Below are 14,838 nucleotides of genomic sequence, written 5' to 3'. Positions count from 1 at the left end.
GAAGGTTGCTGTACTGCCAACCCCAAAGACTTTGTCACTTTGGTAGACTGGAACCATTGTAGAGCATAGTTGACCATGGCTCTAAACAGGTTACGCCCATCGAAGGGCAAATCCATTAGTTTTGCCTGTACATGGTGCCTAAAGTCTGATGTCCTCATCCATGATTGATGTCGCACTACTGTACACATGGCCATGGAGCGTCTGACACAGTCAGCTGAGTCGAGACTTAACTGCAAGATCTGGCAACAAGTCTCCCTGCCATCCTGCATCTTGGCCACTGTGTATCAAAGGACAAAAGAGAACGTTGCCAGAGGACAGGAGGCATTCAATGTCAGGGAGCAAGATGGCCCAAGGCACACATCTTTTTTCCCCCAAGTGTCCAGTCTCTTACTCTGTAAATTGGTGAGAAGTGAAGGTATTTGTATTTTAATGTGTATTTATATAGAGCCTAACACCTAAGCGCTGCACAAAGAACAATAACAATACAATAAAATGCAATACATGGAGATTAAGAAGACGAAAGAAGATGGGCCTTAAACTGTGATTTAAAGGGAGAGAGGAAATAGAATGAAGTGAAAGAGGGAGAGCATTGGATTAGGGACTAACAAAGGGAAAGAGCTGAGACGGGAGGAGACACAGGTAGGAAGTGGAACTGATAGAAGAAAAAGGAATTGAGAGTGAAGAGAGTGAGAAGGAACATAGAAAGAAACAAGGGAAGGAAGACAGGGAGGAGCCAGACCGTGTAGGAATTTAAAAACAATATCAAGGAAATTAAAAAGCAAACAAGCCTGAAAGGAAAGCCAGTAAAGGTGCAGCAAGGCAGCAGAAATATTATGGAAAGAGGGTGGACAATACACAAATAGAAGCACAATAAATGGAACAAACAGGGGCAAGATGGAAGGCAGGGAGACCAAGAAGTAAGGTATAGCAATAGTCAAGAAATAAGAGAAGAAAAAGAAAGAGAAGTGTCAAAGATAGCACCCGGATTGCAGCGGAAGCAGAAATAGGAAGAGAAGATGGGGGATAAATGGGGGGTTGGTAAATGCAGGAAAGAAAGGAACCTCTGTTTTAGACAGGTTAAGGTGAAGACAGTGAGAAGAAATCCAAGAAGGGATGGAGAGCATATCATTCGAAAAGAGTCGAGTGAATAGAGTCGGAGAATGAAGTAAAGGAGAGAAGCTGTGTGTAATCTGCATAATAGGGAAGCCCAAAGGAAGAGAAAATGGAAGAAAGAGGAATAGCATATAATGAAGAGTAGGAGGCCCAGGACAGAGTCGTGGGGAACACCATGTGAAAGAGGAAGAGTAGGGGATGAAAGGCGACTCCAGGAAACTGACTAGGTGCGTTGAGAGAGATACAAAAGAAACCAGTCAAGAACAGAGGAGCAGAAGCCAAGATGACTAAGAGAATAGAGAAGAATAGAGTGATCAACTGTATCGAATGCAGCCGATAGGTCAAGAACGAGGAGAGATGAACGTTTGGAGTAACGAGCACAGAGGAGTGTGTCAGGCACAGCAAGGAGACCAGTCTCAGTAGAATGAAAAACCTGGAACCTGGACTGATCGGAGGTAAGTAGTGAGTGTGCAGAAATGGAACTACAAACCTGAGAATAAACAATTTTCTCCCGTAATTTCAAAAGAAAGGGTAGACGTGAAATAGGTTGGAAGTTAGAGGGAACTGAAATACGAAACAAGTTAGAGGGAATAGAAGGATCAATGGAGGGATTTTTTAGGATAGGGGGGAATAGGAGCATGTTTAAACATAGAGGGGAAAGTACCAGATCAGAGAGAGGAATTAGATAGAGCAGTAAGGAAAGGAACGGGAGAGCAATAGACCAAAGGAATAAGAGAAGGAAGAGTCACAGGGGTCTGCAGTAGGATGGGCAGCACGTAGAAAGAGTAGTGTATTAGAGTCTGAAAGAGGAGAAAAAGAGTCCATAAAAGCTGACTGAGAAGGAGACGTAGGGAAGGAAATCTCAGATGAGGACGAAATAGAAGAACAAAGAAGAGACATTTTTGAAGAGAAATAATTAGCAAAATCAGAGGCATAAACAGATGAAAGAGAAGAGGGGCCAGGAGAAGGAGGGGAAAGAATCGTATTGAGATTCAGGAAAAGCCGGCGAGGATGCGATGAAAGGGAGGCAAATAGATCATTAAAATAGGTTTGTTTAGCTGAGAGCAGCATAGAGTCATAGATCGAATGAAGAGAAGACAGCAGATCTACGTCACTAGATTCCCTGGATTTACACCAGCGCCTCTCAGCCCTACCCCGAAAGCGACAAGCAGAGCGGAGAGCAGGGGGTCATCCAGGGTTGGGAGATGGTTTTCGAGGAGAGAAGGGAGAGGAGGGATCGAGAAGTTCAAGGCATACTTAAGGCTCGAGAACAGAAGAGTAGAAGCAGAGTCAACAGATAAAGGAAAAAAAGAGATCAATGGAGGGGAGTAGTGAAGAGTGCTGCAGAAAAGGGAGAGATGAGAAAAGAATAGAGATGAGAGTGGAGAAAAGTTGAGGAAGAGGGATAAGAAACGGGTGAAGATGGCAGAACACATGAAAAAGCAAGAACGGAATGAGCAGAAGAATAAAGTGGAAGAATAGATCTAGAAGAGTAAATAGAAGAGAAAATAAGATCGACAGAAGAGCCAGAAGAATAAGAGGCGGGAGTAGGAAGCGGAAAAAGGTGAAGAGTCAAGAATAGAAAAGAGGAAGAAGAAGGGAGAATTAACTGAAAGAAGAGAAGACAGAAGTGCATCGAGATTGTCACAAAAAAGAGGAGACAGGGCAAGGTAGGCGATAGATATCCATACAATTAAGGGGCGAAGGTGAAGAAAAGAAAGTGAGATGATATTCAAAAGAAGAAAAGGAAGGACGACTCAGAGAAGCAGAGTCCGAGAGCGAGTGGGAGAGAATACCAGCCCCACTGCCCTGGCCAGAAAGGTAGAGAGGGGGGTTAGAAAAGAAGGAAGAAGAGGAGGCAAGAGAAGCAGGAATAGCACTATTAGTAGCTGAAATCAAGGTTTCGATAATGCACATGAAATGAAAACAGAACCAAGAAAAATATCAAGCACGGAATGCTCTTTGTTAAGGGATGATTCCAGAGTGCAAAATTCAGTGTCTTGGATGAATCGGCGACAGGAGGATGGATACGATTGTCCAGGTTGCGATGAGAGTCAGGACAATGAAAAGGAAGGAGTGCCCGCAGGAGGCATAGAGCAAGATTGAATAGCAGTGGGAGAGCAGGAAATTGCGGTACAGGGGGGCACAGGCGCAGGGAGTGGTTGATATCCGGACTAAGAAAAGAGAAACTAACGCAGAGAAAGAAAGAGAAACAGAAGAAGTATTAAGATGGGAAAATGTAGCATATTGAAAGATAAATTAAGGAGCTGCTGCCCGCTGTGGACAGCCGCAGACAGCAGCACATTAACTTTGCCCTGGGAAGGATTTTAATCCCTTCCGGCATGATGACAGGGGGGAGGAGGGGGTGGGGCCAGATGGTGGCAGACCAATCCCAAGCTGGAACCCGGGGAGGGACAGCCCCTCAGATGGAAGGCAGTCCAGTGTGCAGGGCAGGCAGCAGGAACCAACAACGAATGCTGCTTTGAGCCGAGCAAAATACTCCCAGACTCTTCCAGACGTGGATATCCTCAAGTTTGCTGTCACAGTCTGAACCCCTAAGTTCTTTAAGGTGAGGAATGGGTGAACAAAAAAGGCTGGATCAGATGGAGCTGGACAATGTTTTCTTGCCAGGTCTGTCGACTGCAGGTGTAGAGGCAGGTCTCTCCCGCCCCTCCAACACCAGAGCTTCTAAAGCTTCCTTAAACGGTAGCAAGGTCTCCTTTTCAGGGAACTTCGTCCAAGATATCCATCAATACAAACTGGACTTTCGGTCTGGATGGAGCCGATAACCCCAGGGTATCAGCAACCTTGTTCATCAACCTCTAGAAGGATGCCTGAGGTCTAACCAAAGTTGAAGCTGGCAGGTTATCATGCTAAAGATTACAAAGGCAGACAGTGTTTTTACTGGCATTTTAATTGGACACAAGAGGCCTAAAGAACTGTTGTGTATAAAACCTCAAGGGGTAAAGAAGAATTCAGGAGAAGGGAACTGCCCTCTGGAGCAAGGACCTTCATCCTTGAAGAACTTTGTTTGGAGACATGTATTCTTTGTTTATGAACACTTTTCTAAACCACCCAAAGTTAAAGACATTTTCCTTTTCACCTTAGAGTTAGCTTATAGAGTGAGGATCAGAATAGAACTTTGGACAGTTTTGGTTTGGACATTCTGACACAGATGGATCCTTAGTTTTTGCTTTCGGTAGTGAAACAAGAGGCATTTTCCCCAACTGCTTTTATTTTCAATAAAAGTCTAACCACAATCATGGTTCACTTGTGTCCGAGTTTCATTCCTGACTCTTCACAACAGACATTGCAGGTCAGGGAGGCGTCACAAGCGGCCAAAGTGTGGACTCAAGATAAGTTTGATTGGAATGTCCCAAGTGGTTTATCAAGCAAATAAATAATAAAGTGAATCAGGAGAGTGATGAATGAGAAAAGAGCGCAACTGATAGCAGTAGAAATGAGCAACTAAAAATAGGCTTAAGTTCAGCAGAGTGAATGTTATTTTGGGTGTTCAACACTTCCGACCATGACAGGGGAGACAAGCCAATGATGAGGTGGTGAAGCATAAAAGAACTTCAGTCCCTCAAAGTACATTTAAAGCAACAAAAGTAGAAGATGAACCCCAAGTAATGAATTGTGAGAAAATAATCTCTTACAAAGTTCGAAAGGCAGGCTCGTCCTTGCCCAAACTGGTGGCCGGAGGACTACCTTGGTCTTTGTCTTCTGGTTGCGAGTTTACAGGGTTCCCGGACCACTTGTGACAAAACAATAGTCAGGGATCTCTGGGGCCAAGGTGACACCAGTTTAGCAAAGGTCTTGGTTCTTCTCTACAAACAGAAAGGGTGGAGGGATTTTTCATACACAGGTCTTCAGGGATTCAGGGATGTGCTCAAGCGTGTCAGTGTTGCCAGACCACCTCCATGTGGTAGAGTCCTTGTGCCAAAGACAACCCCCATTCTTGCTACCCTTTCAATGCCCCTCCCACCACAGTGAGATTTCACCACCTCATACTTCCCATCATCTCTGAAGTCTACCTTGGACTGACCGTTCTGTTGGAACCTTGCTAGTATCACTGGCTAGTAGGGGTGCCTGTGCTCCACCCTCTTCCTCAAGTCCTGCAGCCCTATACCTGTCCAGCTTTCCCCCATCCATTTTCTCAGAGGGTAATATTTCTCTCCTCCAACCTCCAAGTACTCCCTTCTTAGTGCTGGTAACTTTATCCCTCTCCATCAGTAGGAAAACTGAGCAACACCTATATAGCATTAAGATTCATCAGGAAGGTGTGCAGGGCGCTCCCTCCCTCCGCCCCTCCTTCTCTCCTTCCCTCTTATTGGAACATAGCAGCTCTAGCATTACTAATGTTTGTCCACCAAAGTTTACTTTTCAGCAGTTCACCGAAAGTGAGATCTTTGAGATCATCTCAGGCCTAAAGCCGAATTCATGTAAGGGTGATCTATGCTCCGCAAGTGTAATCAAGGGTGCTATTACGTTTGTTATGCCATTGATTACTAACATTGTTAACTCTTCCTTTGTGGCCTCAATCATTCCGATGTGTTTAAAAGAGGTTTGGGTAACCCCACTACTAAAAAAGGAGAAGTGTTACGCTCACCTGGCTCCCACAGGGGCGTCGGTCGGACCCGGACAGCTGCGGTCTCCACCCACGTGATGCGTAGTGCAGCGATGACTGACTGGATCTGCCCACCTAATCATGTCTGCTTAACCAGTAGAAATATTCTCCTGCAAGTGGAGAGATGGATTTAGCCATTTGTGGATTCAAGTGATGGCACCCCCACAGTCCTCCCCAACTAATCACCTCCGAAATGCCCTCACAGCAATCTCACCTTATATTCTTGAAAGATGAGCTCTCCATCCTGCGTGGATTTGCAGGGGCGCGTCGATTCCAGTTACTTCACTGGTTTGAAGGCTCGGGAGAGTTCCGGAAAGTATTGACTCTGAGGTTCCTGGTGAGGACCAGTAAGTATTAAGTTCATAGAGTTCAATATGTCCAATGTTCACTCTTGTTCCCCCCTTCCTTTCTTGTCTTGCAGCTGGCTCGTGAAAAGATGCTCTTGTGGCAGCTGGTGGCGCTCAGGTAAGAGTCTATATTACCCGGCGCTGTCTGGTAAATGTTGCACGTGGAAAATGTGTTTTGTCTCTCTTCACAGATGCGGCACGTGAAAATATGGAGAGTCACAAAAGGATGCCTCTGGTGGTAAATCAGGTAAGTCTATGGTGGTAAGAATTATATTTGTTGGTTCCCTCGGCTCACCTTGTGGTTTTCTTTTGTCTCCTAGGTGCCGAAGTTCGGCGAAGAAATGATGGAGGCAGCTCCGACCTGAAGGATGCTGTGAAGACTGGCGAGTATGGCGCGGCGCTGCAGCTGGAGGTGCGGCGCGTGCAGAAATGATGTTCTTTACAGGTCCGGAGACGAGATGGATCCAGAATCAGGTGTGGAATAGAAATAAGTTTGTTTTCTAACCTTGTCCCTTTCTTTCCTCTTTGTTTTAGGAGCTCCGGATTCGAGGCGGGCGTGGCAGAAGACTGGATGCAGGCTGCAGGCACGGTGAGAGTTACGCTGCTGGATGCAGAATAACGCGAAGCGTGTGTTGCTGGTCGGGCGTGGTTTAAATAGCCTCAAAAGTAGCCCCAGGTAAGAAGTCCCTAGAACCACACCCGAGTAAAAAATAGTCCCTGTAGAAAAATAGTCCCTTTCAGGCTTCATGTTGGATTGGAGTCATTTGCAGCATGATCTGCCTGAGGTAAGTAATGACTATGAGCCTGGCGCCTTAGGCGCCAGGACTGATTTCTACTATGAGCCTGGCGCTTAAGGCGCCTGGACTGAACCCAGGTAGCCCCTAGCCGGGGCTGCTGAGGTTTTACTAAATGTCTAGATGCCTGCTCCCGGGGCTGATGGGCTTGGTCCGGATGCCTGGGGGTAGGCATCATGACAGAAGTTAGATTCTGAAGTTGCAGGTAATTACTGTCCAATTACAAACGTCCATTTTCTTTTAAATATCTTGGATAGGACGGCCTACCAGCAGCTGTAGGAACATTTTGAAATGAACAGTCTACTTGGATGTCATCAATCTGGGTTTCGGTCAAGGCATGGAACTGAAACAGCCTTGCTCGATCTGAGGGCCAATATAGCGGAGATCATTGACAAAGGCTGGATGGCCTTGTTAATGCTTCTCAACCTATTCGCAGCATTTGATTTTGTGGACCATGCTTTGCTGCTTGAGAGGTTAACCAAGATTATGAACAGCTCTGATACTGCTACATCCTGGATCGGATCCTTTCTTGGTCCTCACCTATTGTGGGTCTTAATTGAAGAATTTAAAGCACCGCCAGCACCATTACTTTGTGGTGTTCCACAGGGGTCCTACTTATCCCCAGCACTGTTTAACTTCTATACCTGCCCTTTATTTGACTTCTTGATAGTGTTGTGGGTAAGTACACCAACTATGCAGATGATACCCATATCATCATCGAGCTGACTTTGAACTATGATTCCAACTCATCTATCGTAAATCAAACATGCTCGTTAGTTAAGACCTGGATGGGCATGAACTCCCTTGCACTCAACAACAGCAAGACTGAATTGCTTATTGTGGGGTCGGCTCAGCATCTGAACAAATTAGATAAGAGTTGAGGTCAGTTTAAGATCACTGACTGTAACATTCCAGTGGCATCATCCGTTAAGACCTTGGGAGTGCAATTTGACTACAATCTAAACATGAAGAAGCATATTGCGCATTTAAGATCCACATGTGTGTATATCATCAAGTTGTCCAGGCAGATTAAGCCATATCTTTCTGCTAACAACCATACTTGTTTGGCGTGTGCTTTGGTCAATTCGAAAATTGACTACTGTAACAGCCTACTGGCAGGAACATCGAAAGCCAATTTAAGACCTTGCAGATTGCTCAAAATGGTGCGGTAAGAGCAGTTTGTGGATTGGGCAGGACGGATCATATTTGTTAAGCAAGAAAGTCACTCCACTGGCTGCCTGTCAGACAGGATTTCACACAAAATTCTTACTCTCACATACAAATGTCATGCAGGAAATGCCCCAAGCTATCTTGCTCATCGGCTGCGTGATGCCACCGTTTTCCTACTCACCTAAAGAACACTAGATTAGCAACCAACATTTTCAAGATTGTTGCAATATAATGGGGGGATATAAGCTTTTTCAACCTCGTTTCAAACAAAAAACAAAAGAATTCAGTGGAATGAGCTTTAATGTGTGTGCACCTGACCAATGGAACAGTTTAGCATCTACCCTTTGAGCAGCACAAACTGCACTGAGTGTTAAGAAAGCAATACACACCTATATTTCATGCTAATGACTGATGTGTTTTTATTCATGTATTTATATTATCTGATGGGTTTATGATTGCTTTTGACCTTGACTGCTTTGGTGGTTTGATTGTTTTCTTTTATGTGTGCACCGAGGCCTATGGGCGTGATGCACGGAAGAAGAAATAAATAATAATAAAAACACAGCAGATGGTAATAATTCTCCTTGCAATCTCCTCAACTCTCACTCCAACCTCCTCAATGTAACTCTCCCCAGATGTTAATAGTTCTCATTCAAACCTTCTCAATAACTCCCTCCAGATGGTAAACCTCCACCTCCTCCTTTAATGCAACTTCCTGATGACAATGTTCCTCCAATAAGACACTCTCCAGCTGGTAACGCTCTACTTAAAACAATTTTCTATCTCCGACCTCCAAATATCTCCTTCAACCCACCAAACACCTTCCTTCAGCTTATTCTTGAACATCCCACTCTAATTCAGCAAGCTTTTCTTCATACATTTTTTCATACAAGGGGCACTGCTGGAAGTCCTGGATTGCATCTATGTAGTGCACACATGTAGTGTAGGCTGGCCTGTTCTATAACTGCGCGGTGTGTGGGCTGAAATGGCGGGTTGGCGAACCATGCTGATATTGCCTTCTTTGAAGTGAGTCAGTCTGTTTTCCTCGCCTGCAAAACCAAAGTCAGGGGAACCTTTGGTAAGCAAGGATCACTGTTTGGTATTAAGAGGAACCTTTCATTAAGCTCTGGCTTTCTCGAGAACAGTGTTTGTTTTCTCTATCAGCAGTTAACACATGTAAATTTCATTTAATCCTTTCTGTTGTTCAATTACAGCTTTGTATCGACAGGACTCAAATGGTCTGTGTTAGTAGGACACATTCTCTTAAATATTTCCTTTGGCTGCTGTGCTGAAGAAATACATGTATTTATTAACGTGCTGGTGAATTCACAAGGTTGCTACTCTGTTCCCATGTAGGGAAAGGAATTAATCCCTATGCTGGGTGTTCAGATGCCTCCTCAAGGGATTTATACCTGAGCCCTTTAACCCAAGTATCATTGGGGAATATCATTGGTGTTTATGGCTGTGGAAGTTCTCCTTTGACTGCCCCTGCCTTAGTGTGGGGACCCAGTTGGGTGGTCTTGTGATTTCCCTGTATGCCTTTGGTTCTAGCATGCATTAGCATGGGGAAGCTCCTGGCCCTTCTGACAACCCCACTGCCGGTCCCAAAGACAGGTTAGGGGTTTTTGTCACAGAGGTCAGCATAAGTGAGTGGGCCAGAAAGAGAAGACCCATAGGGTTGCGGAACACAGGCTGGAGAGAGGTTCGTGGCTGCCCAATTATACAGTGAAGGAGGAGCTACATGAAAGCTACTGGACCAAAAAGAGAGGCTGATGGCTGTAACCTAGAAATTGAAGATGTACGCTGCATGCTGTAACCTGAAGGTCAAGTCTCCAAGTTACTTGCTTGTCGAACCGATTGTACAGAAAAATGCTGCATATTGGAAATTGAAGGCATAATTCCTAGAGACATTGAGAAATGCTGCATGCTGGAACCTCCGGGCCAAGGTCCTAGAGCTTTCAGAAACTGATTGTAGAAAGAAAATCTGCATGCTGGTACTTGTGGGAAATTCATGGAATGAGCTTACCATCTAATTTCCATTAATTATGAAAGTAACCTCAGGGACTAATAAACACAGTACTAAAAGGGGTTCACCACCCATAGGATTCTGCCAGGAAGGATTGCAGACCAGACTATGTGATCAAGCGAGGAATCCTAATCTCCATCACTCTCACGTTAGAGCCAAACAGACTGTAGACAGCATCGAGTGCAACCCCAATCAACCTTTTAATAGAGGTGAGCGCAAAAACCATAAAAATGAAAGTATATGATCACTAGCGAAAATCAGGGCTTAGAAGTGGGACACAGTGCTAAAACATAGCGACTGATCCCATTTCTAGCCCTCCTATCATTACAATTCTCATGTGAGCAACTGACTTATTTTCAGATCCGATTTGTGAAAAAACTGATAATACAAGAAAACTGGAATAGATTTCGGTACAGTCAGGAGACATTCCTCCAACTTGCAGGAGAACAGGTTCGAGTTTTTACCCATGAAGCCTATTAATCACAACAGGAAGCAAAGATAATGAACGGAGTAAATAGATATGTTTATATATTTTTTTAATTCACAGAAATGTATGAATTTGTCCACACCTGATGAAGGGCGAATACGCCTGAAACTCGTTGTGCAGGAGACGAGGCGATATACCCGGAAAATCAACTATTTATATGTATATCTAGATTGATCTCACACAAATGGACTTTTGAACAGATGTGTTCTTACTTAAAAAAAGAAATTTTGAATTTCAAAATTCTGTTATGAAATAACCACAATAGAAATGTAATGTTGCAATGATTACAAAGTTGAAAACGATTGAATATACCCGATTGAGGTTGCTGGATCAGTGAATATCATTGTATTGAACATAATAATCTTCTTGAAGAAGTTTATGTACGAAATTACATTATTTTATTAAAGTGTATACAAGAAAAACACAGAAAGATATACTTAGCATTGTTTTGATGCTCAAAAGTGTGCATAGAGCTTTAGTTACATCGGTTAAGGTGTGACTCATTTTCACTTTATGGTTTCCTGTTCCCTCAATCGAGCAGAATGGCAGTCCTCCAGTTGTCTCAGGATAATGTCTCCTACAGGCTTCGTCTTGTTTTCCTTACCTTGCTACTGGAGCGCATCCAAATGTACTGTACTAAAGTTGCGCCAATGTCTCCTCCCAGTGACCCTCATGCCCATTTCAGGGAATACACACTGTAAAGAAGGTTAGCAATGAGGACTTTGCACTTTGCCACCTACCTGACAATCGCGATTTCATTGTGTGGCCGAGTTCTCTGCATATTGGGCGTTTCCTCTTGAGCAGGCCTCAAACGTGCACTCGCCAATGGAGAGTGATAATTGACTCTTGGAGGATAATAAATTGCGTGCTGTGCGCATGCAGAGAATTGAGCAAGTGACTTTTTATACCTTGCTAGTAGCTTGCAAATTGAAATGTTTACCTCTGCTCTTGAGTGCTGTTTACGGCTTCTTTTGAAACAAGAGTCCGGATGGTCTTGTTCTGAAGGTGACTATCCTGACCAGTCAATTCTTTAGAACACTTCCCAGGATTTTTTTGGATTTATTTGTATTGTACCTTGTGATTCCTAATTCCTTTTTGATTATCTTTTTAAGAACTGTTTTTAAATCGGATTTCAAGCTCTAGTGTCCCTTGGCTATTGGATGGCTCACCCTTTTGTAGCGTGGAGGCTGAGTGAAAACACCTGCCGGTGTGTGCCTCCCCTCAGCCCCTCTCCTTTTTGGCCTCTCCCCTTCACTCAATATCCCTGCTTGCGTCCAGGCACTTCTTTTATTTTGATTTGTTAGCTGCCCACTCCGTTCAAGCTGCATTTATTTATTTGCAAAGCCCTTTGCCTCTCTGCTCACCCAGACCAGTGTGGATAGACTTGCACAGACCCACGTGGGTGGAACAGCCTACTTTAGGAACTTCTCCAGGGCAGCTTTGCAGAGGCAGCCAGCTAAGGGCCAGGGCAAAGGGCCGCTCCCATTCCCAGTTTACCCAGTTCGCCTGGGGCACCCCCAGCCAAGCCCCAAAACTGTCCGCAGCAACCATCAGGTAAAAGACAACTGCTTTGTTTCCTTGTGTAAAATCAACGACTTAGCTTAACTTAGGTGCTTTGAATTTTAGTGCCGACTTGAAGTTCAGAGTTAGATGAGTTTATATGAAAAGTCAAAGTACTGTACCTGGATGAACTGTGAAGGAAGTTATTGTGTTATAGCCAATGCTTCGATCCTCTGCAATGTTCGAGTGTAGTTACTGCAATATGTAGCCACTGAATTAAATCTGCACTCAGAAGAACTGTGAAGGTAGCCAATGTGTTGCACCTAGAAGAATTGTGAAGGTAGCCAATGTGTTGCACCTAGAAGAATTGTGAAGGTAGCCAATGTGTTGCACCTAGAAGAATTGTGAAGGTAGCCAATGTGTTGCACCTAGAAGAATTGTGAAGGTAGCCAATGTGTTGCACCTAGAAGAACTGTGAAGTTAGCCAATGTGTTGCACCTAGAAGAATTGTGAAGGTAGCCAATGTGTTGCACCTAGAAGAATTGTGAAGGTAGCCAATGTGTTGCACCTAGAAGATTTCTCGGGGTATGCAATGTTTTGTACTTGGAAGAAATCTGAAGATGGCCTATATGTCCCACTTGGGGGAATTCTGGGGTGGCCAATGTTTTGCCCTTGGAGGAGTTGTGAGGGTAGCCAGTGTGTTGCACTTAGAAAAATGTTGGAATTTATGAAAACAGTGTGATTTGTTTCATTATAGGTGCTTTTTGAATCTAGCCTCAGTATTATTGCTGGATGTAGGTAGAAAGTAGCCACTAAACTACATTAACACTAAATGTTTTTAGATTATGGCGAACATATAGAATCTAGGCATTAGTTTGAATGTAGCCAATGAATCTAAACCTATCGCACTCCATGCTCATGGAATTTTAGCCAAAGGCACGGTTGCTGACTCGCACACATCTGCTTTCATACACAATTCAAAAGATACTTTGCACAACACTTTTGCCATAAGAATGCAGGTACCCTTCACGACAAAAATTCTAACTGTAGCTACACACATAATGACTATCCTCTCGCATACCCCCTCTAGACTAGCAATCTAGACTACCTCTCTGCACCCATCCACTAGACATGGGTATTTAGCAGGGACTTGGACACCCCTTCATATCCACGTATTGGCTATAATGCACACATGCATACCAGCAGCTCCTCGAATTTCCCAGAGCTTGGACATCGGTCCCTCCCGAGGGCGTTGAACCTACAGCGCATTGTGACCTAAACCAATTGTGATAGGCGCTATACAAATGACAAAATGAAATGGTCTTTTTTGGGTTTTGCCTGCAGAGTAGCCCCCCTGACTATCCCAGTTGCCTATTGTGGTCGACCCTTCGAGTCCTTATTCTGGAATAGGCTGTGTTGGACACTAATGTGTGGTTCAGATGCACTTTACTCTGCACGGCTGCCTTGTACACACACAAACCCAGAGCCCTCTTCAGGACCAACCTATGGAACCTCACCTCCATCCCAGAAGAATGGGCAAAGGGTAGCAGGTTCATCTTTTTTCTGAAACCCTTTTCATCAATAAAGATGGTTTAAACCCCCAATTTCACTTTCGCTTGAAGGAATGGTGTAATGTGGAACAAATTAAATGGCCTACAACTCTTCAACTCACTTTGCCAAATTACCAGCAACCACGTACACACGTTTGTATGTTAGTAACTGCTGTGAACATCAATACAGGAGCTCAAATGGACTCCTACTACACCAACAAGAAACAGAGGACAAATTAGGATTCAATGAGCAGGCTAAAACACGGTCAAGCAATTCATGTAATGGCCCGTCAGAGTACCAATAAGGAAAGTCACTGCTCTTGAATTCTCTTAAATATTGAAATATCTACAAGACAGCCCTATGTGGATCACTGTATCATGACCCGTAGCCAATCCTAACAGAAAAACAAGGACATAGGAACCACAATTCAGTGGGTGAAGCAATTAACGTACACAACCAGAACAAAACTGAATTCAACAGATCGAAAAATAACCTTAGTCTGGTAGAGAAAAAGACCAGTCAACACCTCACCTTTCAGATCCCAGTCTCTGTTTCTTATGCTGTCAGATTCCTGCATCAAGGATCAGAATTCCTTGATTCAGATACAACTCATTTCAGTTCTACTGCTCTGGGGGATCTGCGTGAACTGGAAATCCCAAAGGCGGACACAACCAAAAGCTGAAAAGCTTTGGATACCAAGCGTAACCGGACACTTAAAATCAAGGTGGACCTGTGGGGCTTCAGCGTAAATCACAGCCCGAGGAAATGCCTCTCCAGCGGGGCTTCAGACATTTTATGCTCCAACACCAAAACATTGTCTTTAATTCCCCACCTGTTGCCAGCTACCCTGGCAACCTTTGTGCTATCCAATTATGCTACATGGGCAGCAGTAGATAGAGACATTGGGCCTCCTTATGAGTCCTGCAGTAGCCGTGCGGGAAAAACCGGCAGGCTGCAGTAAGACTGGTAATACCATTCAGCCTCCATGATTGCCGGAAACACCAGGGCAATACAACCCCGGCGACCCGGTAATTCCTGAGGCAGAATTTTGTAAATCCCCATTCCCATGGAGTCCCATTGGACTCCATAGGGATGGGGACCATGGAAACACTGGTTCCATCTATGACAGAGCCGGTGTTTCCATGTCCGCCTGCAAGCGGGTGGTGTTACTTCGGCCAGGTCAGATCTGGTGGGAGTGACACCTCCCTCCTGCAGGACTC

Source organism: Ambystoma mexicanum, chromosome 9 (assembly GCF_040938575.1).
Source record: "Ambystoma mexicanum isolate Mex_15411 chromosome 9, UKY_AmexF1_1, whole genome shotgun sequence".
Lineage (NCBI taxonomy): Eukaryota > Metazoa > Chordata > Amphibia > Caudata > Ambystomatidae > Ambystoma > Ambystoma mexicanum.
Note: the sequence above shows the minus strand (reverse complement) of the source record.